Genomic DNA, 27,575 nt, shown 5'->3' on the forward strand with positions numbered 1-27,575 from the left:
AAACGCCTAAACTGGCACCCAAGCTGGTGTTTAACTCCAAGAATGGCCTATGCATGTGAAAGGTTCAAAGCTCAGCCTAAACACTCACCAAGTGGGCCCTGGAAGTGGATTTATGCACTATCTGCACTTGGTTACTCATTTTTCGGTAAACCTAAGTTACTAGTTTAGTATAAAAACTACTTTTAGAGATTCATTCAGCAACTCATGATATTTTACATTTGATATTGTATCTTCTACGGCATGAGTCTCTAAACCCCATAGGTGGGGGTGAGGAGCCCTGTTGTGTCTCAATGGATTAATGCAATTACTACTGTTTTCTTTTCAAATACGCTTGATTCTGTTCTAAGATACTCACTCGTGTTTCAATATGAAAAATATGATGATCCGTGACACTCATCATCATTCTCAACTTTATGAACGCGTGCCTGACAACCACTCCTATTCTATCTAAGCCCAACGTAGTCATTGGGCGATAGCTTGAGTGCGTATCTCTTGGGTCTCTAATCCACGGACCAAGTCCGTGAGATTAGAACCTTCGTGGTAGAGGCTAGAACTAATTGGCAGCATTCCTGGGATCCAGAAAGTCTAAACCTTATCTGTGGTATTCCGAGTAGGATCTGGAAAGGGATGACTGTGACGAGCTTCAAACTCACGACTGTTGGGCACAGTGACAGTGTGCAAAGGATAGAGAGATCCTATTCCGACACTAGTGAAAACCGACAGATGATTAGCCGTGTGGTAGCTGTAGCTGGTATTTCTCATCTGAGACGAGAGATCCGACAGTTGATTAGCCGTGTAGAAACCGTGCCTGGTATTTTTCATCCGAAAGGATCATACAGCTTGCCATGGAAGGAAACCATGTGTGTTTGGAGAAGAAAACAATAGGAAAGCAGAGATTCAGAAGACAGAGCATCTTCGGAACCTCAACCTATTCCTCATTACTGAATCACAAGTATCATTTATTTCATGTTATTTACTTTTCATAAACAAAAATCAATTTTATCATTAATCTCCTGACTAAGATTTACAAGATAACCATAGCTTGCTTCAAGCCGACAATCTCCGTGGGATCGACCCTTAGTCACGTAAGGTATTACTTCGACGACCCAGTGCACTTGCTGGTTAGTTGTGCGGAGTTGTGAAAAGTGTGATCACAATTTTGTGCACCAAGTTTTTGGCGCCGTTGCCGGGGATTGTTCGAGTTTGAACAACTGACGGTTCATCTTGTTGCTTAGATTAGGAAAAATTTATCTTTTTTGGTTTAGAGTCACTAAATTTGAGTCTTTTATTATTGTTTTTGTTAAAATTTTAAAATCCTTGTTTTCTTTTCCTAAATTTTTTTTTGAAAATTTTTAATAAATAGATAAAAACCAATAAACTAATAATTGAGTCTTCTGTTTGAGTTTAGTTTTATGTTTTAAGTTTGGTGTGAATTGCATGTTTTTATTTTCCTTTAATTTTTTGAATTGTATGTTCTTTTTATTCTTTATATTTTCGAGTTTTATGTTCCTTGTTCTTTCTTGATCCTCAAGTTGTTCTTGTTTATTTTTCTTGTTTGATCTTTAGTTTTTCTTGTTTTGTGTCTTTCCTTTGTGTTTTTATTTTCCTAAAGATTTCGAAAATTTGTTCTTGGTGTTCATCTTGATCTTCAAAGTGTTCTTGGTGTTCATCTTGACATTCAAAGTTTTCTTGTTTGTTTTCTTTGTTTTGATCTAAAAATTCTAACTTTGGTGTTATTTTATTGTTTTTCTCTTTCCTCATTTAATTCATAAAAATATCTTTTCATTTATTTACTCATCATTTTCGAATTCCTTAGGTTGACTTAGTCAAAATTTAAAAAAAAAATTGGTAGTTTCTTGTTAGTCAAGTTAAAATTTCAATTTTAAAAATTTATCTTTTTAAATCTTTTTCAAAACAAATTCTTTTTCAATTTTCTTTTTATATTTTTCGAAAATCTTTTATAAAATTTTTTCAAAATCTTTTTCTTTTTTATTCATAATTTTCAAATTACTTGTCTTATTTTATTATTTTGATTGAAAAATTTTAAGTTTGGTGTTTCCTTATTAAGAAAGTTTCAATCTTTAAAATTTTAAAATCATATCTTTTTTCAAATCTTCTCATTTAATTATTTTCTTACAAGTATCTTTAATTTTAAGACATATCTTTTTTAAAACTTCCTAACCACTTTCTCTTTCTTCAATTTTTGAAAATCCTCACCCAAAAATTTTCAAATCTTTTTAATTAATTAATTAATTTAGTTTTCTAATTTCTTTTATTTCTCTTTTTTTAATTTTCGAAACTTATACCATTTTTCCTATTTACTTTATTTTAATTTCTTTAATTTAAAAAAAATAATAAATAAAATTTTTTATTTTACAATCCACATCATCTCCCTTTCTCCATCATTGACCTAAGTAGAAATGAACAGTCCAAAATGACTCTGGAGTCGTATGCTAACCCCACTACTGCTTCATATGGGAGTAGTATCTGTATACCCCCCATCAGAGCTAGCAATTTTGAGCTAAACACTTAGCTCATTATGATGGTGTAGCGAAACTGCCAGTATTTCGATCTTCCACAAGAAGAACCTACTGAGTTTCTGGCACAATTCTTACAAATTGCTGATACAGTACGTGATAAGAAAGTAGATCAGGATGTCTACAGATTATTACTGTTTCCATTTGATGTAAACGATCAAGCTAAGAGGTGGTTAAATAACCAACCCACAGCAAGCATAATTGTAACGACCCAATTTTCAATATGTCTAGATCATACCAGAAACTGAGCGCTACCAATTTGTCTTCCTAATTATTATCTATTATTTATCATATGAGCCTGATTCATTATTAAAAGCGTAGTTAATTTGTGAGGTATTTTTTTTTTAAAATGTTTGGATTAATAGACGGAATCATTCATAATCAACTCACAACTGATAACAGATAAAACAGTTATAAGCAACCACACATAAATACATCACAAGTAGCTAGCAACATTCAGTTATCCAACCTTTATTAGAGTATAGACCTTTAGTTAGAACACCCCTAGATATAGCTAAATAATAACTATATACATATATATACATACAATATCCCATATCCTGACCTATTCAAAAAGTACCTAAGCTGGCACCTAGGCTAGCCTAAACTCTATACTCACCTAGTCCCTCTAAACTTCTAAAGCGAGGGAAAGTACGTTCTAAGTCTTCAAAACTCAAGTCAGGTGGAACGTCATCAAAAGATGGAACATTATCTACTACTCCTCTGCACGATCAACATTGCCATATGATGTCTCCCTGATACCTCATCAAGTAGCCACATAACAAGAGTCTCGTACACAGGATTTAGGTTAAAGTTCGTGTACAAACGGGGTGCAAACGTTGGCTGGTCTCACAGTATATACATATAAATAGGTAACAGAAATCACTCTAGACTCAGAAGACTACCTAGAGCGGAATCCTCATTGCGGAACGATCATCAATGAACTACGGAGGGGTACTCTTGCTCCCGTCTGAGGGGAAAGGAGAGAGAAGAGGTAAGAACTAGAGAGTTCTTAGTAGGGCCGGGGTTATTAGTTAAGTTCATTAATTTGTGTCGCTTACCAGACATATAGCAGAATATAGAGACGCAGTAAACAGAAGACAGATGAATAGAGAAAACAGAGTAAACTGAAAATAGATCACGAACACAAGAATATAAGAAAGTAAAACACAAACATAGAGAAGAGAATACAAACAAAGAAAACATACATTCATACAACAATCATAACAGAGGAAATGCACAACCAAGTATGATGCATGTCTGTCCTATGCAGGCCATGAGCTCACGTGTCGGTTTACACCCTGCAGCCCGACATTACCTAGGAACTAGTCCTAGATATGGCTTATTCTCTATAGGTGAATTTCGGCCTACAGAAAGAGCACTCCCATAAGTGAACTTCGGCTTACAGGAATAGTCTAAACACAACAGAACAACTTTCTGTAGGTGAACTTTGGCCTACAAAAATAGCACCTCTGTAAGTGAACTTCGGCTTACAGAAATGACGCCCCTGTAAGTGAACTTCGGCTTACAGGTATCACAACTCTCTGTAGGTGAACTTCGGCCTACAGGAGCAACACCCTGAGATACACAATTGATATTCACTGTAGGTGAACTTTGGCCTACAGGAATAACAACTCACTGTAGGTGAACTTGGGCCTACAGGACCTCTAGGGCCAATGGAAAAGCAGCAGATGAACATACAACAGAACATCATGCCACAAGGCTTAACTCTTTATTCTTATACTCTTCTCCTCTATTCTCTTTGTTATATTACTCTTTTCTCATTGTCTCTTTACTCTGCTCTGATTACTCTGTTCTCTGTGTCTCTCTACTCTACTCTGATTTCTCTGTTTAACATATGTATTTAAAGCTTATGTAAATTTTGGTATGAATAGTTAGTCTGTCTCAAGTATAGGTTCATTAAGTCTATACTGGAACAGTTTAGCATTTCATATTATACCTAATCCTAGTCACAACTCAAGGACTAACTATGTTGCCCTAGTTCGTTCACTAATTTCTGTCTGTTTTTCTGTCAGTAGAACTTTACAGACTTTTCCTTGATTTTTACCTCTTCTTTAAATTTTTATCTTTCCTTTATCTTTGCCTCACTAATATGTTTTTACCACTCGCTAAGTGTTTTATGAAGGTAATTATCAGATTCTGCGCTTAAAGTTGTCTTTCTAAAGTTTTTACAGAAAACTGCCTTTTTCGCATTATTTTATTATTTTTATTAAAATATTATTTTTAATTAAATATTATTATTTATTATTTTATTAATATATTTTAGAAAATTACCTTGCCTTTACCTTTTCACTTTCAAAATTAACTTTTTACCCTGGTAACTTTTAATATTTCTACTTTAACCACCCTAACTTTCAGAAATTACCAAATAACCCCCCAAACACCAAAATAATTACAACCTTGCCCTTTTTAAGATCTAAAAGGTGTTCTTCAATGTTCTTCATCACACTCAAAGTGTTCTTCGTGTTCTTCGTGTATTCTTCAGATTCTTTCTCTGTTTTTACCCGTTTTTCAGTCTTTTCAACAACCAATTTTTACCAAAATTCAAAATGAATTCCCAGCCACTAAAACCCCATCTTTTCTACATGATTTTAACATAAATTGAACTCCAATTTAAGCATAGGGTTTCGTTTTTCCAGCTGCCCCAAGAACATGAACTTTAAAGCTTGAATTTCATTAAATTTCATCAAAATTTCACCCAATTTTCACCATGAATCAATCATATATGCAATTAATTTTTAGCACAAAAAATCCATACAACATTCACACAACTCAGACATAAATAATCAAGATTAATTTCGTGACACCCTACCTGGTTTTGCTGCTCTTAATTTGGTTAGACTTTCAGGTGGTCCTTAAGCACTTTTTCCTCCTAAATCACATCAAGAACAACTTTAAAACTCTAAACCATCAACAAAACAAACTTCAGCAGCATCTTAGGAAGGTTATCCTCACCTTAAACATGCAGGAAATCAAAGATCTTTGGCCCACAAGTCAAGCTAAGCAAGAGATCTAAGGAAGAACATCAAGAAAACACTTGTTTAAGCATGTTTCCTTGAAAACCGAATTGAAGAGAGAGGGAGACAACCATATCACCTTATTTCCAGCCTTGATAAGTTACATGGTTATGTAGAGAAAGAAGAGAGGATCATTTTGGTTGGATTGGAATTTTGATTTAAGTTTTAGTTCAGCAGAAATCAAGCTTTGAAGATTTGGAACTAAGAACTTTTCTCTCTTTTTCTCTCTTGAGAATTTCGGCCACAAGGTGAAAATGAACCAGCCTAGGGGGTTTTGGGGGTGTAGGGTGAGTTGTGATTGGTTGGCTTGGAGGTGGATTAGAATAATATTAAAATATCTCAGGTGTAAAACTACTAAAACTAGATGTATCAGAACACTTGTAAAAACATTTCTAAAAATTATTTTCTCAGCTACTAGCATAAATGACACCAGTAACATATTTATTATGAGAATAAAACATGTATGATGAGGCCTTAGCATTGCTAAAGTCATCAGAGAGTGTTGGTGCTAAGCTTCACCAGTAAACTGTGAACCCGGTTAAACCGATTTTCTATTTTTAACTAAAACTGACCAGGTAACCTTATAATATCATTCAAGAAGCTTCTAATACTAATATAATGATAATATTATCCTATTATCTCTATTCTCTCATGAATCAATTTCGGTTCGTCAAACTGAGACTACTTACGAAAATCAGAATTAAAACTCCTAACCGGTACGGTTCAAAAACTAGGTTCTTCGTAATTATGTTATCGAGCTTGCCTCAGAAGAGGTTCTAGCTTAAAGATGACATAATGACAATGAGTATATTAGAGGTGTTCCCTTTGCTGATCTTCCGGAGAAATCCGTGCCTTTAGAAAAGATCTCGCGTACTCGAAAATCAGGGTTGTTAAATTCTACCCCCCTAAAAGAAAATTTTGCCCTCAAAATTTCAGCCAGGTGCAGAATCCATCTTCAAGCAATCTATTTTCTTCAAGCCATCCTGATGAAGAGATAGGTCTGTTCCTTACAGCATCCAAGTCTCACACATCCATAGCCATGAAGATTATAACAGCTATGAAGATAGCTGTGGCTCACGTTGATTCATCGTTCGAAGCTCGATTAAACCATGCCTATTCACAGTCATTGAGGTCTTATCCGCACCAAATAATCAAGATTAAGGTGATCAATCTTAATATCTCAAGTTAAGCACGAACATTCCCAAAATGAGTGCTCCTAGACATTCATGCCAAATGTATCTTAAAGATACCCTAAAAGCATGAGACACACAAGCAGAGTATGCAATGAAACACAGTCAGTCCACTCCCCAGGCTTTACTGGGAACGAACTACTCTGATACCAAATTATAACGACCCAATTTTCAATATGTCTAGATCATACTGGAAACTGAGCGCTACCAATTTGTCTTCCTAATTATTATCTATTATTTATCATATGACCCTGATTTATTGTTAAAAGCGTAGTTAATTTGCGAGGTATTTTTTTTTTAAAAAAAACATTTGGATTAATAGACGGAATCATTCATAATCAACTCACAACTGATAACAGATAAAACAGTTATAAGCAACCACACATAAATACATCACAAGTAGCTAGCAACATTCAGTTATCCAACCTTTATTAGAGTATAGACCTTTAGTTAGAACACCCCTAGATATAGCTAAATAATAACTATATACATATATATACATACAATATCCCATGTCCTTACCTGTTCAAGAAGTCCCTAAGCTGGCACCCAGGCTAGCCTAAACTCTATACTCACCTAATCCCTCTAAACTACTAAAGCAAGGAAAAGTACGTTCTAAGTCTTTAAAACTCAAGTCAGGTGGAACGTCATCAAAAGATGGAACATTATCTACTACTCCTCTGCACGATCAACATTGCCATATGATGTCTCCCTGGTACCTCATTAAGTAGCCACATAACAAGAGTCTCGTACACAGGATTTAGGTTAAAGTTCGTTTACAAACGGGGTGCAAATGTTGGCTAGTCTCACAGTATATACATATAAACAGGTAACAGAGTTCACTCTAGACTCAGAAGACTACCTAGAGCGGAATCCTCTTTGCGGAACGATCACCAATGAACTACGGAGGGGTACTCTTGCTCCCGTCTGAGGGGAAAGGAGAGAGAAGAGGTAAGAACTAGAGAGTTCTTAGTAGGGCCGGGGTTATTAGTTAAGTTCATTAATTTGTGTCGCTTACCAGACATATAGCAGAATATAGAAACGTAGTAAACAGAAGACAGATGAATAGAGAAAATAGAGTAAACTGAAAATAGATCACGAACAGAAGAATATAAGAAAGTAAAACACAAACACAGAGAAGAGAATACAAACAAGAAAAACATACATTCATACAACAATCATAACAGAGAAAATGCACAACCAAGTATGATGCATGTCTGTCCTATACAGGCCATGAGCTCACGTGTCGGTTTACACCCTGCAGCCCGACATTACCTAGGAACTAGTCCTAGACATGGCTTATTCTCTGTAGGTGAACTTCGAGCTACAGAAAGAGCACTCCCGTAAGTGAACTTTGGCTTACAGGAATAGTCTAAACACAACAGAACAACTTTCTATAGGTAAACTTCGGCCTACAAAAATAGCACCTCTGTAAGTGAACGTCGGCTTACAGAAATGATGCCCTTGTAAGTGAACTTTGGCTTACAGGTATCACAACTCTCTGTAGGGGAACTTCGGCCTACAGGAGCAACACCCTGAGATACACAATTGATATTCACTGCAGGTGAACTTTGGCCTACAGGAATAACAACTTACTGTAGGTGAACTTGGGCCTACAGGACCTCTAGGGCCAATGAAAAAGCAGCAGATGAACATACAACAGAACATCATGCCACACGGCTTAACTCTTTATTCTTATACTCTTCTCCTCTATTCTCTTTATTATATTACTCTTTTCTCATTGTCTCTTTACTCTGCTCTGATTACTCTATTCTCTGTGTCTCTCTACTCTACTCTGATTTCTCTGTTTAACATATGTATTTAAAGCTTATGTAAATTTTGGTATGAATAGTTAGTCTATCCCTAGTATAGGTTCATTAAGTCTATACTGGAAGAGTTTAACCTTTCATATTATACCTAACCCTAGTCGCAAAACAAGGACTAACTATGTTGCCCTAGTTCGTTCACTAATTTCTGTCTGTTTTTCTATCAGTAGAACTTTACAGACTTTTCCTTGATTTTTACCTCTTCTTTAAATTTTTATCTTTCCTTTATCTTTGCCTCACTAATATGTTTTTACCACTCGCTAAGTGTTCTATGAAGGTAATTATCAGATTCTGCGCTTAAAGTTGTCTTTCTAAAGCTTTTACAGAAAACTGCCTTTTCTGCATTATTTTATTATTTTATTAAAATATTATTTTTAATTATATATTATTATTTAATTAGCAGATAATTGAACTTGGTTCATGGGGTTTTATGCAGACAAATGTAGCTCATTTATTCTTTGCTGATAGATGAGAAATGTTTTCTTAAAGGTTCATTAGAGTTGCTGCTATAGTGCCTTGCTTTTGATTGATCCCTCTTGGCTTTTTCTTTCTTTATTTTGCTTTAGAAAGCTTATTTCTTAACGGAGGCTTGGTGGCAAATGTTGCAGCAGCCTTTTGGCTCAATTTTGCTTAACATTTTTTCACCACAGACACGGCTCACAATTTCTTCCTAGGAACATTGATGCCCAGCATCTCTTTGGATTACTAAATGATTTGTAACTAGGTTGCTCTTGATAGTGGACTTTCAGTTGGAAATCCCAGATCAGTTGATCTAAGTGACCAAGTTTCAAAATACTCCTCAGAACCTACTTGTCCAAGCATATCCCAATACAGAAACACCTCAGGCATATGTCCTAAGGTTCAAGCTATTGGTGTCTAGCCTTATTATTTGTTTCGTTGCCAATTCTTGGCTTTTCTTTTTCTTTTTCTTTCTTTGTTTGTTTCATTCTCAGGGGGCTTTCATTAATTAACAGACTTTATAGCAGCAAACTAATTTACACTTCAAAGAACATATTATTATGCAGCTTTTATCCTTGAGCTAATCATTAAATCAAACAAGTACCACCACTGAATTTCATTCTAACTTCTACAACATTGAACATTCACTTTTCTAAATCAAACATTTTTCTTTTATTTATGCAGAAAGGAACAAAACAAAATTCAAGCTAATGATGGATGACAAGCACAATATGCAGGCTAGCATTCTCAGCAAACATCTCCACTTGCACTTAATTGCATATTTCAGCAAGACATATAGGAATTTTTAGATTAAAAATGTTTCACAGCAACAAGGATTAAGTGTCAATACAACCTGTTGGGAGTGTCTTTCAGTTTTTCCTTCTGTCATCATTATTCCTACCTGTTGCTCCTCCTTTGGATGATGATGATGTAGATCCCTCTCATAGATTGAATATTTTCCTACAAAATCCTTACAAGTTGGTTGTTTCTCAAGCCCTTAGGCAACTGGTTAGTATGCAAGAATTATTTGTGGGCTTTTGAACTTACTTTGGTGTGTGAACACCAAACTTAGTCCCTTGCCAAATTTTCTTATGCATTAAGTCAACCATATATATATGAACCCTTTTGTCTTTGCTGAAGGTTATAAAACTAAAAACTAGAAGATAGACAATGGTTCAATGGTTTATCTGATTGCTTGGAGCTAGCAACCCTTTATGCAGGAGGTGAGAATGTGTTTTTAAATGAGACTTTTGGTGGAACACAAAACTTAGCATCCTTCACTCTTCCTCAAATTATTTTGGTGTGTAACACTAAACTTAGCTCCTTGCAATACAGATGAAACTACTCAACTTTTTTATTGAATTAACTATGAAAAGAAAACTACCTCAGGTTGGGTTGCCTCCCGACAAGTGCTTCTTTATTGTCATTAGCTTGACATCCTTCATTCTTTGATCATGGAAGCTGAGAATCATGTTGCCATAGATTTTCTCCTCTTACTGTGAGCTTCTTTTCCTCTATCTCCTCTTGTGGAACTTCTCTATGGTGCTTTTCTTGGATAACATAGTCTTCTCACTTTCTTCTATGATTGCTTTCCACTTCTCCCATTTTGTAGTTTTTTTGTTGTCTCTTGAGTTGTCTTCAGTGGCTCTGGGGAGGGTATTTTCCCTCTTCTCACTCAGTTCTGAAACGTGTTTAGCCACTTGCCCCATTTGTCTTTCAAGGTTTTTGAGTGCTGATTCTTGGTGTTTGTTCGCTAGGGTTTGATGGTCCATGAGCTTCTCTATTATTATCTCTAGGTTAGAGATTCTTTGAGAGCATGGAATTGGTCGTGGTTGTGTGAACTGAGATGGTTGATGGAAGTTATTTTGGGAGAATTGTGAAGTGTAAGGGGGTTGGAGGTTTGTGTGTTGTGGTAGTGTGTAATGGGTGTTGTTAGTAAGGTTGTGGTTGTGCTTGTTAGCGATGCTGGGGCTGTTATAATTGAGGTTCCTTGGTCCTTGATTTTGGTGCTCACCCCACCTCAAGTTGGAATGAGTCCTCCAAGGTGGGTTGTACACATCACCATGAGAATTGTGTTGGAACAAGCTTGAGGTGTTGTTTAGAGAGTGTACTTGCTCAAGGCTTCGTTGCTCATAGTTGATTGCTCCAAAACCTATTTCAGATTGATTCCATCCATGTGAGGTTTGAGGTTGGCTTTGTGCATTTACTACAGTAATTTGCAACTCATTGATTTTCCTGGACATCAGCTCCATTTGTTGCTAAAGTTGTTGGTGCATCTACTTATTTTGGGTTATGATTGCATTTGCTATTTCAAGTTCCATCACTCCCTTCTTTTGTGTGAATGGTAGCACTTCTACTTCCAGCCTACTGATTTTTTGGGGTGGGTTATTGTTGGCCACTCCCTCTAGTGAATTAGAGGGGTTCCCTTCCATCTCCTACTTCTCTTCTCAATCTTTAAAGTATCTCAAGATCGGAGGGTGTGAAGTCATTGCTTCTTCCTCCTGGCATAAGTTTAGCAACATAAACAGAGCACTCTATAGCTTGAGTGCAGTTAGGATCAGTAGAGACAAAGTCTTGAACAGTTAGTGTGCTTATCAAAAACAAAGAAAATCAAAGAAAAAGTGCTTAATCTAGAACACCACCTTACTTAATCATTGTCAATCTTTAAATCAATCCCCGGCAACGGTGCCAAAAACTTGATGGGTTGAAATTCGGATTCCAACACCTAAACTCACCGGCAAGTGTACCGGGTCGCATCAAGTAGTAATTACTCACATGAGTGAGGTCGATCCCACAGGGATTGATGGATTGAGCAATTTTAGTTAGATGGTTGATTTAGTTAAGCAAACAGTTGATTATTTGAGTGAATTGTAACCAACAGAAGCTAAATTGCATGAAACTAAAAGGGAGAGGGGAAATTGAGAGAAAAATAAAGTGCAGGAGAGTAAATTGCATGAAACTTAAAGTGTAAGAAAGTAAAAGAGCTGAATCTTAAAGTGCAAGTAATGTAAATGACTGAAACTTAGATTGCAAGAAATATAAATTGCTTGAATAGTAAAGGAATGTGGGATGCTGGGATACAGAATTTAACAATAGAAAGTAAAAAAGATGAAGTAAGTGCAGTAGATCTAAAAAGAAATGGAAAATTGCTAGAAGAACAAGACAGAAAGTAAATTCAACTCAATTGCAAGAACTAGGAAAGAAATTCAAGAGCTCAGGGACTCAATGAGACTAGAAAACAAGTCTAGATCTCAATTTCTTCCTTGATCCAACAGAGAACAATTTGCAGAAGAAAAGAAAGTTAGAAATAGCAGAGAAGATTAAAATCCAATCCTTAGATCAATTGAGAGGAAGAGTGGAAGATGATTCTTAGGGTTTGAATCAATGAATCTCTTCAATCTCAATTCAAGATCAAAAATAGAAAAGCATAAGTTGCAGAAGTAGAAAAGTAAAAACAGCAAATGAAAATTTGAATTATGCAGAAGGAGACAAAAATGAGTTGCAAATCAAGGATTGAAACAGAATTCCTTCAATCTCAATCCACAATTTAAAAACAGAAAGTAAGTAATGCAAAAGTAAGAACAAGGAGGAGAGAACTCAGCTCTCAATCCCAATTCCCCAATTCAAAGCCAAAATGTAAAAGTGAGCTAAAAATAAAACTAAAAATAAAAGAAAGTTCAAAAGTGAAAGTAAAAGAGTCTTCTCTAAATCAAACTAAGTCCTATTTATACACTTTCTATTTTTGATCTTCAGACTTTGGAGTGGGCTTTGCAAAATTTGGTGAAGAATTGAATTTAATTGATTTTTGGGCCATGGTGCAGCTCCCAGGGAAGCGCTCGGTTAACTAAACCAACGGAGCGCTCAATTTCTTCTTGCTTGGGCTCATGTCAAGCTTTTTTCGCTCAATTAAGTAATTTAACTTAGCGCTACAAGTCTTGGGGGGGAGGGTTTCCTCTTCGAACCATGGTGGCTTTAATTTGAACCAATTTCTTCTTCAAAGCAGCGCTCAGTTGGTTGCACAAACGTAGCACTACTTGTTGTTTGAGTGAGGCTCCCACTTCGATTCCCAGTGAATGCATTTTGTCCATTTCGTTGGCCCAAGTAGAGTAGCGCTCAGTTAAGCAAGTTAACCCAGCGCCCTTTTATTTGTGCAAGGTGACTCCCATTTCGAATCCTGGCTGCCCCCTTTTGGCCAATTCCTTTGTTGCAATAGCGCCTAGTTGAAGTGAAGCAAAGTGGTGCTCCTTTGTATGTCCCTGGTTCGAACCTTAGCTCATCTCTCATTGACATTGCGCATTGCTTTCTTTTCATGAGGATCCTGATAAAGGTAGGATAAGTAACTGAGCACTACATGTTTTCTTGGCTTCCTTGGGCGCTCAGTTAAGTGTACCAACGTAACGCTATGCTTGTTGTTCCTTGGTGCTTAGCTTTGGTGCTGAATGCTCCACTAGCGCTCAGTTAAGTAAGGGAACTGAGCGCCCTTACATTCTTTGTGCGTGACGCTTTTGTGCCTTGGGTCACACTTTCCAAAGCGTGGCCTATGGTCCAAAGCGTGCTTTAACTTCAAAAGCGTGCCAAAAATTTCTTTTTCCACCATTTCTTCACCTACAAGTAATCAAAACAACCAATCAAAGCTTCAACAATTTACAAGGTCTACAAATCATTCAAAAACCAACTAATTTTAGCTTAAACCTCATGATTTAGTGTTAAATAAAGGATTGTTAATTGATTTAACAAAACCATGCAAAACCACTCCAAATTACTCACTTCTAATGCAAGAAAGTGCATAAAACCTAATGAAACAAGTGAAAAATGCTTGAAATACTAGCATAAGATGACTTGTCATCAGCACTCCATTGTCTGCCTAAGACTAGTGATACAGATGCCTATGTGCATGCTGGAGTGGAGATACATTGTATGACATATGATTATGATGCCTTACAGAGTGTTGTCGCTACTCCGGATGCCCCTTGGGAGATGGATGCTGACAATAGTAAACCCAAGGGGATGTTATTTGCTCATCTGACGAGGGAGGCTAGGACATGGCAGCAAATCCTTTCCCATTATGTCATGCCGACCACCCATTTTACTAAGATTCCGGTGGACATGCTCGTCTTGATTAGTTGTATTATTGAGGGGAAGGAGGTGTACTTTCCTCGATTGATCAGGAGATTCATGTGGCGTGGGCATGTCCTGGCACACTCCCATTCCTAACTTTGATCACTGAGATGGCTGAGCGAGCCAGTGCTCCATGGAGAGCGGATGATGAGTCACCTCCCCCAGTCCACGGGAAGGAGAACTTGATTCTGTGGGAGACATGGGTGAATGAGAAGCCCCCATCCCGGCGTCGATCTAGAGCCAGAGCCTCAGCAGCAGCGATACATAGACCTTCTTCTTCTTCAGCTACCGCAGGCCCATCTACAGCACCAGCAGCACCTATAGCACCACCACCACCAGTACCCCAGTCGACATATCTACTGGTACAACGTCTTTTCCGATTCATGGAGCGTAGCGAGCGCTGCATCATGCGACATCTTGATCGTGTAGATCAGATATTTGTAGCATTGGGCGTTGAGTTGTCCCCTGTTGCTGACCCTTCTTCATCTGAGAAGGAAGAGCATGAGGAGGAGCAGGCTCAGCCAGAGGTACCTACACAGACACAGGCTACCCCAGAGTCACAGCAGACCTCCGTGGAGCCACAGCCTCAATGCTAGCCAGATGCGATAGTTGACCCTCACCCCAAGCTCAAGCAGTAGCATCGAGGATGATGCTTCATTCTATGTGTGGGGAGGACACCGTCATTACCGTCGGTGGATTGCTATTTTGGGTGAACAATTTTAGACATTTATCACTTATTTTGTGTCATTTTTAGTACTTTGCTCTTTATTTTTACTGCACTTTTGGGATTATTGTATATATTTGTTATTTTGGATACTTTTATTTTAGTTTGTTGCGTTTTGCACCTTAGTTGATAGATATTTCATACTTTTAGTTGGATTTGCTTTATGTAGTTGTTTTAGCTTTTTTGCTGTGATTAGAAAAATATTTTGGATTGTTGAAACCTAAGTTGACCCTTTTCACACAAGAAATTTGGTTTGATTGAAAAAGAAGGGATAAACTAAGGAAATTTTTAAATCTCTCAATCACAACATTGCATTTAGAATAAGCTTAGTCAAACAATGAAATTTTCCAAAGAATTTATCTATAGGGCACCACCCTAATTGATTGAAATTTTTTGTGGAACTTGCTTGAATTATATATTTTGTGAAGCATGTTTTTGAGCTAAGAACACAAGCGTGTGAGATTTGAGCCTAATTATGTGGTTACATCTTATAACCACTTATTTTTCTTCTTGTGTGCAATTGTTCTCTTTCTATGAGTGTGATCCTTGATTTGTTTAATTTTATATATCCATTATTCCTTGTATTCATGCACCTATATGATTGAGTCCACCATTTCATTTAGCTCACTTGCCCAAATGGCCTACCTTTTACCTTCCATTGTTAGCCAATTTTGAGCCTATGCTTAACCCAATTGTTCTCTATTTTAGCACATTACAAGCCTAAAGTGAAAAACAATAAAAGTCCCTTGTTTGGATCTTTGATTGGCTTAGCCTAGTGAGAGTGTTAATTATTCAAGTTGGGGAGATGTAGGAACATTGGTTGGGATAAAAAGGTGTTTTGTATTTCTATATTTAGGAATTGGGTGCATACTCATGTATTAATCAAAAGTTAGACCTTATGCATTAATGTTCTTGTAGATAGTTTGAAAGAAAGAAAAAAAAAAAACAAAAATGAGAAAAACAAAAGAAAAAGAAAAGTGAATATGAAAAGAAAAAAAAGAAAGAAAAAAAAATATAGAAAAAGAAAGATAAAAAGAGAAAAACAATAAAAATGGGACAAAATGCCCCAAAGTAAAGTTCAATAAGAATCAACGCATAAGTGTTGTGAAATGAAAAGAAAATGCATGAGTATGTGAAGAAGTGAAGAATGGGTAGTTAGGTTAGAACATAATTGTATAGGTTATCATAGGTTAGGTGGGAAAGTCTAGGTTAATCAAAGATTCAAATTTTAGCCCACTTAACTATATATGACCCTACCTTGACCCTAACTCCATTACAACCTTTGAGAAAGTCCTCATGATAATTGTATGCATGCATCGAATAATTGTTTATTGTTAGATGAAGAACAAATCTTGAAAAGCATGATTAGGGGAAAATTGAGTGAATCAACCCCAAACACTTGATTGACTCGAGCGGATACACATTCGGTGAGGGTTCGATTGCTCAATTACATGTATTCACCACTATCATCTGTATTCTTGCAAGTTTGCAAATCCTTTTTATAGTTCAATGCAATTGTGGGTTGAGTTGAATTACTATTGCTTACATATGTTCTCTTGGAGGATTGATTTGTTTTGACCAAGCATTTGCATTCACGTAGATAGTTGCATTTAGATAGTTTGCATATAGTTTAGTTGCATTGAATAAATGTCATACCCCTTACTTCCTTTTTGGTTTAGCATGAGGACATGCTATGGTTAAGTGTGGGGAGGTTGATAAACCCCATTTTCATGGTTTATCTTGTGTTGAATTTAGAGCATTTTATCAACCTTTTCTCACATTTATTCAATGAAATAGCATAGTTTCGTGATTCTCCCTCATTTTATGCTTAAATGTGAAAACATGCTTTTAGGCCTTTAATTTGATGATTTTTAATTCACCTTTGATTCCACTAGATGCCTTGATGTGTTTGCTAGTGATTTCAGGTTGAAAAGGCTAGGAATGGATCAAAGGAGTGAAGAGAAAAGCATGCAAAGTGGAGAACACATGGAAAAATCCAAAGATTTGGGATGCACCCATTCACGTGCATGCACAATGGACGTGCACGCGTGGATCGCAAAACTTCAGGGACGCGCAAGCGTGCTGTACGCGTACGCGTCAGTTCTGGCACGTGATTTTTTTAAGTGAAATCGTGCTTGGTGAATTCACAGAGGCTATGAAGCCCAATCTGAACCCACTTTGGCTCCAAAACACTTAAAAGGACCAAGGATTGAAGGGGAGAGGCATCAATTCCATCACTTCTAGAGAGAGAAGCTCTCTCTTCTCTCTAGAATTAGGATTGGGTTTAGATTAGAATTTCTTAGATCTAGATTTTGATTCTTGATTTTATCTACTTCTACCTTTCAATTCCTTGTTGCTACATCTTGTTCTTCTATTCTCTTGTTGTAATTTCCTCTATTTTGTTTCTATACTTTGTTGTTAATCTACTCTTGTTCCTTTTATTTTCTTTCAATGCAATTTGAGGTGATTCATGTTAATTGTGCTTTCTTTGATTGTTGTTGTTGATTCTTTGTAATTAGTTGTTGTTAGATTTCATTCTTGTTGTCAATTTACTATGCTTTCCTTTTATACCTTTCAAGTATTCGTCAAAATGCTTGAAAGGATGTTAGAGTAGAATTTTGTGTTCTTGGCTTGGGAAGGTAACTTAGGAATTCTTGAGTTGCTAATGCCCAAGTGATTGATAGTTGGTAGCCATTGACTCTAGCTCTCATTAATTCAATTAGTGACAAGCTAGGACTTATAGACTTGGATTGATATAGCTCACTTGACTTTCCTTTACTTGTTAGAGGATGACTTAGTGGGATTGATCCTTGCAATTATCATATTGTGGTTAGTGATATGGATAGAGATCCTTGACCACCAAACCTTGCCAAGACCTTTTTATCATTTAAATTTTCTTACAATTTACTTTTCTTGTCTCTTATTCAAAAACCCCAAAATATACATGTCCATGGCCAATAACAAGAATACTACCCTGCAATTCCTTTGAGAGACGACCCGAGGTTTAAATATTTCGGTTATTAGTTTTATTAGGGTTTGTACTTGTGACAAACAAATTTTTGTATGAAAGGATTATTGTTGGTTTAGAGACTATACTTCGACGAGATTTCATTTGTTAAATTCTTTACCATCAATTTTTCACTCATCAGTCCTTAATCTGGATCTTTGATTAGCTTAGGCTAGTGAGAGTGTGTATCATTCAAGTATGGGAAAGTTTGGGAACATTGGTTGAAATAAAAGTGTATTTTGGGTTTTCATTGAAAATTTTGGGAATTAGATACATACTCATGCCTTAAATGTTTAAACCTTATGCATTGATACTTTTATATTTTTTATTTAGAAAAAAGAGAAAAATAAAAGAAAAATAAAAAGAAGGAAAAGAAAAAGAAAAAGAAAAAAAAGACAACAATAAAAAGGGGACAAAATGCCCCAAAGTAAAGTAATAAAAACAATGCATATGTGTTGTGATTTGAAAAGAATGCATGGGTGTATGAAATGTGAATAATGGATAGCTAATTTTGCATTAGAGTTAAATAGGTTGTCATAGGTTAGGTGGGAAGTTTAAGTTAATCAAAGATTCAAATTTCAAGCTCAGTTGACCATATGCATCCTTACCCTTAACCTAGCCCCATTACAACCTTTGGATAAGTCCTCATGATACTTGTATGCATAAATTGAAGAATTGTTGATTTTTAGATAAAAAACAAATCTTGGAAAGCATAATTAGAGGAGAATTAAGTGAATCAACCCTAAACACTTGAGCAATTAGAGTGTATACACATCCGGTGAGGGGTTCGATTGCTCAATTCTATGTTTCCACCGGTTATTACTTCTTATCTTGCAATTTGTAAATTTTTTTCAATAAATCTAATCAATTTTTGGGTAGGACTTAGTTGTGATTGCTTTGCCCTTATGTTCATATATGTATTCTTGGAAATTGATTTATTTTGACCAAGTAGTTGCATGCATTACATATAGGTAGTTTACTTTGAATAAATATTAATACCCCCTTCTTGTATCTTTCTTGGGCTTAGTGGTGCACAAAATTGTGATCACACTTTTCACAACTCCGTACAACTAACCAGCAAGTGCACTGGATCGTCCAAGTAATACCTTATGTGAGTAAGGGTCGATCCCACGGAGATTGTCGGCTTGAAGCAAGCTATGGTTATCTTGTAAATCTTAGTCAGGAGATTAATGATAAAATTAATTTTTGTTTATGAAAAGTAAATAACATGAAATAAATTATACTTGTGATTCAGTAACAAGGAATAGGTTGAGGTTCCGGAGATGCTCTGTCTTCTGAATCTCTGATTTCCTATTGTCTTCTTCTCCAAACACGCATGGTTTCCTTCCATGGCAAGCTGTATGATCCTCTCGGATGAAAAATACTAGGCATGGTTTCTGCACGGCTAATCAACGGTCAGATCTCTCATCTCGGATGAAAAATACCAGGTACAGCTACCGCATGGCTAATCATCTGTCGGTTCTCACTAGTGTCGGAATAGGATCTCTCTATCCTTTTGCACACTGTCACTGCACCCAACAGTCGTGAGTTTGAAGCTCGTCACAGTCATCCCTTTCCAGATCCTACTGGGAATACCACAGACAAGGTTTAGACTTTTCAAATCCCTGGAATGCTGCCAATTGGTTCTAGCCTCTACCACGAAGGTTCTAATCTCATGGACTCGGTCCGGGGATCAGAGACCCAAGATATACGTACTCAACCCGTCGCCCAATGACTACGTTGAGCTCAGATAGAACGGAAGTGGTTGTCAGGCACGCGTTCATAAAGATGAGAATGATGATGAGTGTCACAGATCATCATATTCTTCATATTGAAGCACGAGTGAGTATCTTAGAATAGAATCAAGAGTATTTGAAAAGAAAACAGTAGTAATTGCCTTAATCCATTGAGATACAGCAGAGCTCCTCACCTCCACCTATGGGGTTTAGAGACTCATGTCGTAGAAGATACAATATCAAACGTAAAATGTCATGAGTTGCTGAATGAATCTCTAAAAGTAGTTTTTATACTAAACTAGTAACTTAAGTTTACAGAAAAATGAGTAACTAAGTGTAGATAGTGTAGAAAATCCACTTCCGAGGCCCACATGGTGAGTGTTTAGGCTGAGCTTTGAAGCTTTCACGTGCATAGGCCATTCGTGGAGTTAAACGCCAGCATGGGTGCCAGTTTGGGCGTTTAACTCCAGTTCTGGTGCCAGTTCTGGCGTTTTATGCCAGAAAAGGGTCTCTGGTTGGCGTTTAACGCCAGTTTGGGCCATCAAATCTCAGAAAAAGTATAAACTATTATATATTGCTGGAAAGTCCAAGATGTCTACTTTCTAACGCAAGTGAGAGCGCGCCAATTGGTCTTCTGTAGCTCCAGAAAATCTACTTCGAGTGCAGGAGGGTCAGAATCCAACAGCATCTGCAGTCTTTATTTATCCTCTGAATCAGATTTTTACTCAGGTCCCTCAATTTCAGCCAGAAAATACCTGAAATTATAGAAAAACACACAAACTCATAGTAAAGTCCAGAAATGTAATTTTTTCAAAAAAAAAAACTAATAAAAATATAATAAAAAGTAACTAAAACATACTAAAATCTATGTAAAAACAATGCCAAAAAGCGTATAAATTATCCGCTCATCACAACACCAAACTTAAATTGTCGCTTGTCCCCAAGCAACCAAAAACAAAATAGGATAAAAATAAGAGAATATACAATAAATTTTAAAATATCAATGAAGCTTAGTTCCAATTAGATGAGCGGGACTAGTAGCTTTTTGCTTCTAAACAGTTTTGGCATCTCACTTTATCCTTTAAAGTTCAGACTGATTGGCATCCATAGGAACTCAGAATTTAGATAGTGTTATTGATTCTCCTAGTTTAGTATGTTGATTCCTGAACACAGCTACTTTATGAGTCTTGGCCGTGACCCTAAGCATCTTATTTTCCAGTATTACTACCGGATACATGAATGCCACAGACACATAATTGGGTGAACCTTTTCAGATTGTGACTCAGCTTTGCTAGATTTCCCAGTTAGAGGTGCCCAGAGTTCTTAAGCACACTCTTTTTGCTTTGGACAATGACTTTAACTGCTCAGTCTCAAGCTTTTCACTTGACATCTTCACGCCACATGCACATGGTTAGGGACAACTTGATTTAGCCGCTTAGGCCAGGATTTTATTCCTTTGGGCCCTCCTATCCATTAATGCTCAAAGCCTTGGATCCTTTTTACCCTTGCCTTTTAGTTTAAAGGGTTATTGGCTTTTTTCTCTTGCCTTTTGGTTTAAAGAGCTATTGGCTTTTTTTGCTTGCTTTTTCTTTTTCTTTCTTTTTTTTTTCGCATTTTTTTTGCAAGCTTTGTGTTTTTCACTACTTTTTCTTGCTTCAAGAATCAATTTTATGATTTTTCAGATTATCAATAACATTTCTCTTTTTTCATTATTCTTTCAAGAGCCAACAATTTTAACATTCATAAACTTCACTATAAAAAATATGCACTGTTCAAGCATTCATTCAGAAAATAAAAAGTATTACCACCACATCAAAATAATTAAACTAATTCCAAGATAAATTTCAAAATTATGCACTTCTTGTTCTTTTGCAATTAAAAACATTTTTTATTTAAGAAAGGCGAGAGATTCATGGAATCATTCATAGCTTTAAGACATAAACACTAAACACTAGTGATCATGTAATGAAGACACAAACATAGTCAAAACATAAAGCATAAAAACCAAAAATAGAAAAGAAAATAAACAAGGAGATTAAAGAACAGGTCCACCTTAGTGATGGTGGCTTCTTTTTTCTCTTGAAGAACCAATAGAGTTTTTGAGCTCCTTTATGTCTCTTCCTTGCCTTTGTTGCTCCTCTTCCTAGAGGTTTCTCCGGCCTTAGGTGCCATTAATGGTTATGGAAAGCAAAAAGCTGAGCTTTTCCACACCAAACTTAAAAGTTTTACTCGTCCTCGAGCAAAATAAGATAGAAGGGAGTGGAAGAAGAATGATGCAATTAATTTTGAAAACTTATTTGCAAGAAAATTTAAAAAGATTTGAAAAGAATTTGAAAAGATATGTATGTTTTGAAAACGTTTTGGAAGGAATTGAAAAGAATTGAAAAAGAATTAAAAAGAATTGGAAAGATTATTATTTTTTTTTTGAAAATAAAAATTGAAAGATGAACGTTTAAATATGTTTGATGCAAAAAAGTATGAATTAAAACATGAAAAATTGAAAAAAAATCGAATTGGAAACAAAATTACCTCCCTTGTGTCATCCTGGCATTAAACGCCCATAATGCTACCATTTCTGGCGTTTAACGCCCACTTGACTGCCTCTTTGGGCGTTTAACGCCCAGCCAGATACCCTAGCTGGTGTTAAACGCCAGGAATCCTTCTTTACTAGGAGTTTTTCTGAACGCCCAGAATGTTGCCATTTCTGGCGTTAAACGCCCAGAATGCTGCCCATTCTAGCATTTAACGCCCACTAGACACCCCTTTCTGGCGTTAAACTACAGTCTGTCTGCCAATTCTGGCGTTTAATGCCCAGAATGCTGCCAGACTGGGTGTTAAATGCCCATTCTGCTATCCTTACTGGCATTTAAATGCCAGTAATCCTGCCCTCCAGGGTGTGCTGTTTTTAATGCTGTTTTTTATTCCGCTTTAATTCTGAAGCTGTTTTTATGACTCCACATGATCATCAACCTAAAGAAAACATAAAATAACAATAGAAAATAAATAAATATAATTAAATAAAATTGGGTTGCCTCCCAATAAGCGCTTCTTTAATGTCAATAGCTGGACTTTTACTGAGCTTTTAATTTAGTCTCAATTTTGAGCATTCTTGCTCAACATTGCCTTCAAGACAATGTTTGACTCTCTGTCCGTTAACAATGAACCTTTTATTAGAATCAATATCCTGAAGCTTTACATAACCTTATGGTGACACACTTGTAATCACATATGGTCCCTTCCACCAGGATTTCAATTTTCCAGGGAACAATCTGAGCCTGGAGTTAAACAGCAGGACCTTCAGTCCTGGCTCAAAGACTCTAGATGACAGCTTTCTGTCATGCCACTTTTTTGCTTTCTCCTTGTAAATTTTTACATTTTCGAAAGCATTAAGTCTGAACTCCTCCAGCTCATTCAACTGAAGTAATCTCTTCTCCCCAGCTACCTTAGCATCAAGGTTTAGGAACGTGGTTGCCCAGTAGGCCTTGTGTTCCAGTTCCACTGGCAGATGACAGGCTTTTCCATACACAAATTGGTATGGAGAGGTCTCTATAGGAGTCTTGAATGCGGTTTTGTATGCCCACAGAGCATCATCCAGACTTCTTGCCCAATCCCTTCTACGGGTACTTACAGTCCATTCCAGGATTCGTTTTAGTTCTCTATTTGAGACTTTGGCCTACTCATTTGTCTGTGGATGATGATATGGAGTTGCCACTTTATGGTTAATTCCATATCGGACTAGAGTAGAGTCAAGCTATTTACTGCAGAAATGAGTGCCTCCATCACTGATTAGTATCCTAGGGACACCGAACCTGCTGAAGATATGCTTCTGGAGGAACTTCATCACTATCTTAGTATCATTAGTGGGTTTTACAATTGCCTCTACCCATTTAGATACATAGTATACTGCCACCAAAATATAAGTGTTTGAGTGTGATGGTGGGAAAAGCCCCATGAAGTCAATACCCCATACATCAAACAACTCAATCTCTAAGATCCCTTGCTGAGGCATGGCATAACTGTGAGGCAGATTACCAGCTCTCTGGCAACTGTCACAGTTACGTACAAACTCTCGGGAGTCTTTGTAGAGTGTAGGCCAGTAGAAGCCGCATTGGAGAACCTTTGTGGCTGTTCGCTCACCTCCGAAATGTCCCCCATATTGTGATCCATGGCAATGCCATAGGATCTTCTGTACCTCTTCTCTAGGCACACATCTACGGATTACTCTGTCTGCACACCTCTTAAAGAGATATGGTTCATCTCACAAGTAGTACCTTACATCAGAAATCAATTTTTTTTTTGCTGCTTACTGTACTCTTTGGGTATGAATCTCACAGCTTTATAGTTTTCAATGTCTGCAAACCACGGTACTTCCTGAATGGCAAAGAGTTGTTCATCCGGAAAGGTTTCAGAGATCTCAGTAGGAGGGGGGACGCTCCTGCTACTGGTTCTATCCGGGACAGGTGATCAGCTACCTGGTTCTCTGTCCCTTTTCTGTCTCTTATTTCTATATCAAACTCTTGCAGAAGTAACACCCATCTTATGAGTCTGGGTTTTGAATCCTGCTTTGTGAGGAGATATTTTAGAGCAGCATGGTCAGTGTACACAATCACTTTTGATCCTACTAAATAAGATTTTAACTTGTCAATGGCATAAACCACTACAAGCAACTCCTTTTCTATGGTTGTGTAATTCTTCTGCGCGTCATTTAAAACACCGCTAGCATAATAAATGACATGCAGAAGCTTGTCATGCCTCTGTCCCAATACTGCACCAATGGTATGGTCACAGGCATCACACATTAGTTCAAATGGTAATGTCCAGTCTGGTGCAAAAATGACTGGTGCTATGACCAGCTTAGTTTTCAGAGTCTCAAACACCTACAGACACTCTGTGTCAAAGACAAATGGTTTATCAGCAGCTAGCAGATTGCTCAGAGGTTTTGCAATTTTTGAAAAATCCTTTATAAACCTCTTATAGAATCCTGCATGCCCCCGAAAGCTTCTGATTGCCTTAACATTGGTAGGTGGTGGTAATTTTTCAATTACCTCTACCTTAGCTTGATCCACCTCTATTCCCTTGTTCAAAATTTTGTGTCCAAGGATAATTCCTTCAGTCACCATAAAGTGACATTTCTCCCAATTTAAAACCAGGTTAGTCTCTTGGCACCTTTTCAGAACAAGTGCTAGATGGTCAAGACAGGAGCTGAATGAGTCTCCAAATACTGAGAAGTCGTCTGTGAAGACTTCAGAAACTTCTCTACCATATCAGAGAAGATAGAGAGCATGCACCTCTGAAAGATTACAGGTGCATTGCACAGACCAAATGGCATCCTTCTGTAGGCAAATACTCCAGATGGACATGTGAAAGCTGTTTTCTCTTAGTCCTGAGGATCTACTGCAATTTGGTTGTAACTTGAATAGCCATCCAAAAAGCAGTAGTATTCATGGCCTGCTAGTCTCTCTAGCATCTGGTCTATGAATGGTAAAGGAAAATGATCCTTCATGGTGGCTGTATTGAGCCTTCTGTAGTCAATACACATACGCCACCCTGTAACTGTTCTTGTAGGAACCAGTTCATTCTTTTCATTATGAACCACTGTCATTCCTCGCTTCTTGGGGACAACTTGGACAGGACTCACCCAGGGGTTATCAGAAATAGGATAAATAATCCCAGCCTCTAGTAACTTAGTGACCTCTTTCTGCACCACCATCTTCATGGCGGGATTTAGCCGCCTCTGTGGTTGAAACACCGGCTTAGCATCATCCTCCAATAGGATCTTGTGCATACATCTGGCTGGACTAATGCCCTTAAGATCACTTATGGACCACCCAAGAGCTGTCTTGTGTGTCCTTAGCACCTGAATTAGTGCGTTCTCTTCCTGTGGCTCTAAAGCATAGCTTATGATCACGGGAAAAGTGTCATTTTCTCCCAGAAATGCATATTTTAGGGATGGTGGTAGTGGTTTGAGCTCGGGTTTAGGAGGCTTCTCCTCTTCCTGAGGAGTCTTCAGAGGTTCTTCTGTTTTCTCTGGTTCCTCCACATTAGTGTTTGCTTGGGGACAAGCAAGGTTTAAGTTTGGTGTTGTGATGACAAGTCATCTTATGCTAGCTTTTCAAGCATTTTTCACTTGTTTCATTAGGTTTTATGCACTTTCTTGCATTAGAAGTATGTAATTTGGAGTGGTTTTGCATGGTTTTGTTAAATCAATCAACCATCCTTTATTTAACACTAAATCATGAGGTTTAAGCTAAAATTAGTTGGTTTTTGAATGATTTGTAGACCTTGTGAATTGTTGAAGCTTTGAATTGTTGTTTTGATTACTTGTAGGTGAAGAAATGGTGGAAAAAGGAATTATCGGCACGCTTTTGAAGTTAAAGCACGCTTTGGACCTTAGGCCACGCTTTAGAAAGCATGACCCAAGGCACAAAAGCGTCACGTACAAAGAATGCAAGGGCACTCAGTTCCCTTACTTAACTGAGCGCTAGTGGAGCATTCGACACCAAAGCAAAGCACCAAGGCACAACAAGCATAGCGTTACGTTGGTACACTTAACTGAGTGCCCGAGGAAGCTAAGAAAACATGTAGCGCTCAATTACTTATCCTACCTTTATCAGGCTCCTCATGAAAAGAAAGCAATGCGCAATGTCAAGGAGAGATGGAGCCAAGGTTTGAACCAGGGACATACAAAGGAGTGCCACTTTGCTTCACTTCAACTAGGCGCTATTGCAACAAAGGAATTGGCCAAAAGGGGGCAGCCAGGATTTTAAATGGGAGTCACCTTGCACAAACAAAAGGGCGCTGGGTTAACTTCCTTAACTGAGCGCTACTCTACTTGTGCCAAGGAAATGGACAAAATGCATTCACTGGGAATCGAAGTGGGAGCCTCACTCAAACAACAAGTAGCGCTACGGTTGTGCAACCAACTGAGCGCTGCTTTGAAGAAGAAATTGGTTCAAATTGAAGCCATCATGGTTTGAAGAGGAAGCCCACCCCCCCAAGACTTGTAGCGCTAAGTTAAATTACTTAACTGAGCGCTATGAAGAAAGCTTGACATGAGCCCAAGCAAGAAGATATTGAGCACTCCGTTGGTTTAGTTAACCGAGCTTCCCTAGGAGCTGCACCATGGCCCAAAAATCAATTAAATTCAATTCTTCACCAAATTTTACAAAGCCCACTCCAAAGTCTGAAGATAAAAAATAGAAAGTGTATAAATAGGACTTAGTTTAATTTAGAGAGGACCCTTTTACTTTCACTTTTGAACTTTCTTTTATTTTTAGTTTTATTTTTGGCTCACTTTTACATTTTGGCTTTGAATTGGAGAATTGGGATTGAGAGCTGAGTTCTCTCCTCCTTGATCTTACTTTTGCATTACTTACTTTCTGTTTTTGAATTGTGGATTGAGATTGAAAGAATTCTGTTTCAATCCTTGATCTGCAACTCATTTTTGTCTCCTTCTGCATAATTCGAATTTTCATTCGCTGTTTTCACTTTTCTTCTTCTGCAACTTATGCTTTTCTGTTATTGATCTTGAATTGAGATTGAAGAGCTTCATTGATTCAAACCCTGAGAATCATCTTCCACTCTTCTTCTCAATTTATCTAAGGATTGGATTTTAATCTTCTCTGCTGTTTCTAACTTTCTTTTCTTTTGCAAATTGTTCTCTATTGGATCATGGAAGGAATTGAGATCTAGACCTATTTTCTAGTCTCATTGAGTCCCTAAGCTCTTGAATTTCTTTCCTAGTTCTTGCAATTGAGTTGAATTTACTTTCTGTCTTGTTCTTCTAGCAATTTTCCATTTCTTTTTAGATCTACTGCACTTACTTCATCTTCTTTACTTTCTATTGTTAAATTCTGTATCCCAACATCCCACATCCCTTTACTATTCAAGTAATTTATATTTCTTGCAATCTAAGTTTCATTCATTTACATTACTTGCAC

The sequence above is a fragment of the Arachis ipaensis genome, chromosome B10 (assembly GCF_000816755.2).
Source record: "Arachis ipaensis cultivar K30076 chromosome B10, Araip1.1, whole genome shotgun sequence".
Taxonomy (NCBI): Eukaryota; Viridiplantae; Streptophyta; class Magnoliopsida; order Fabales; family Fabaceae; genus Arachis; species Arachis ipaensis.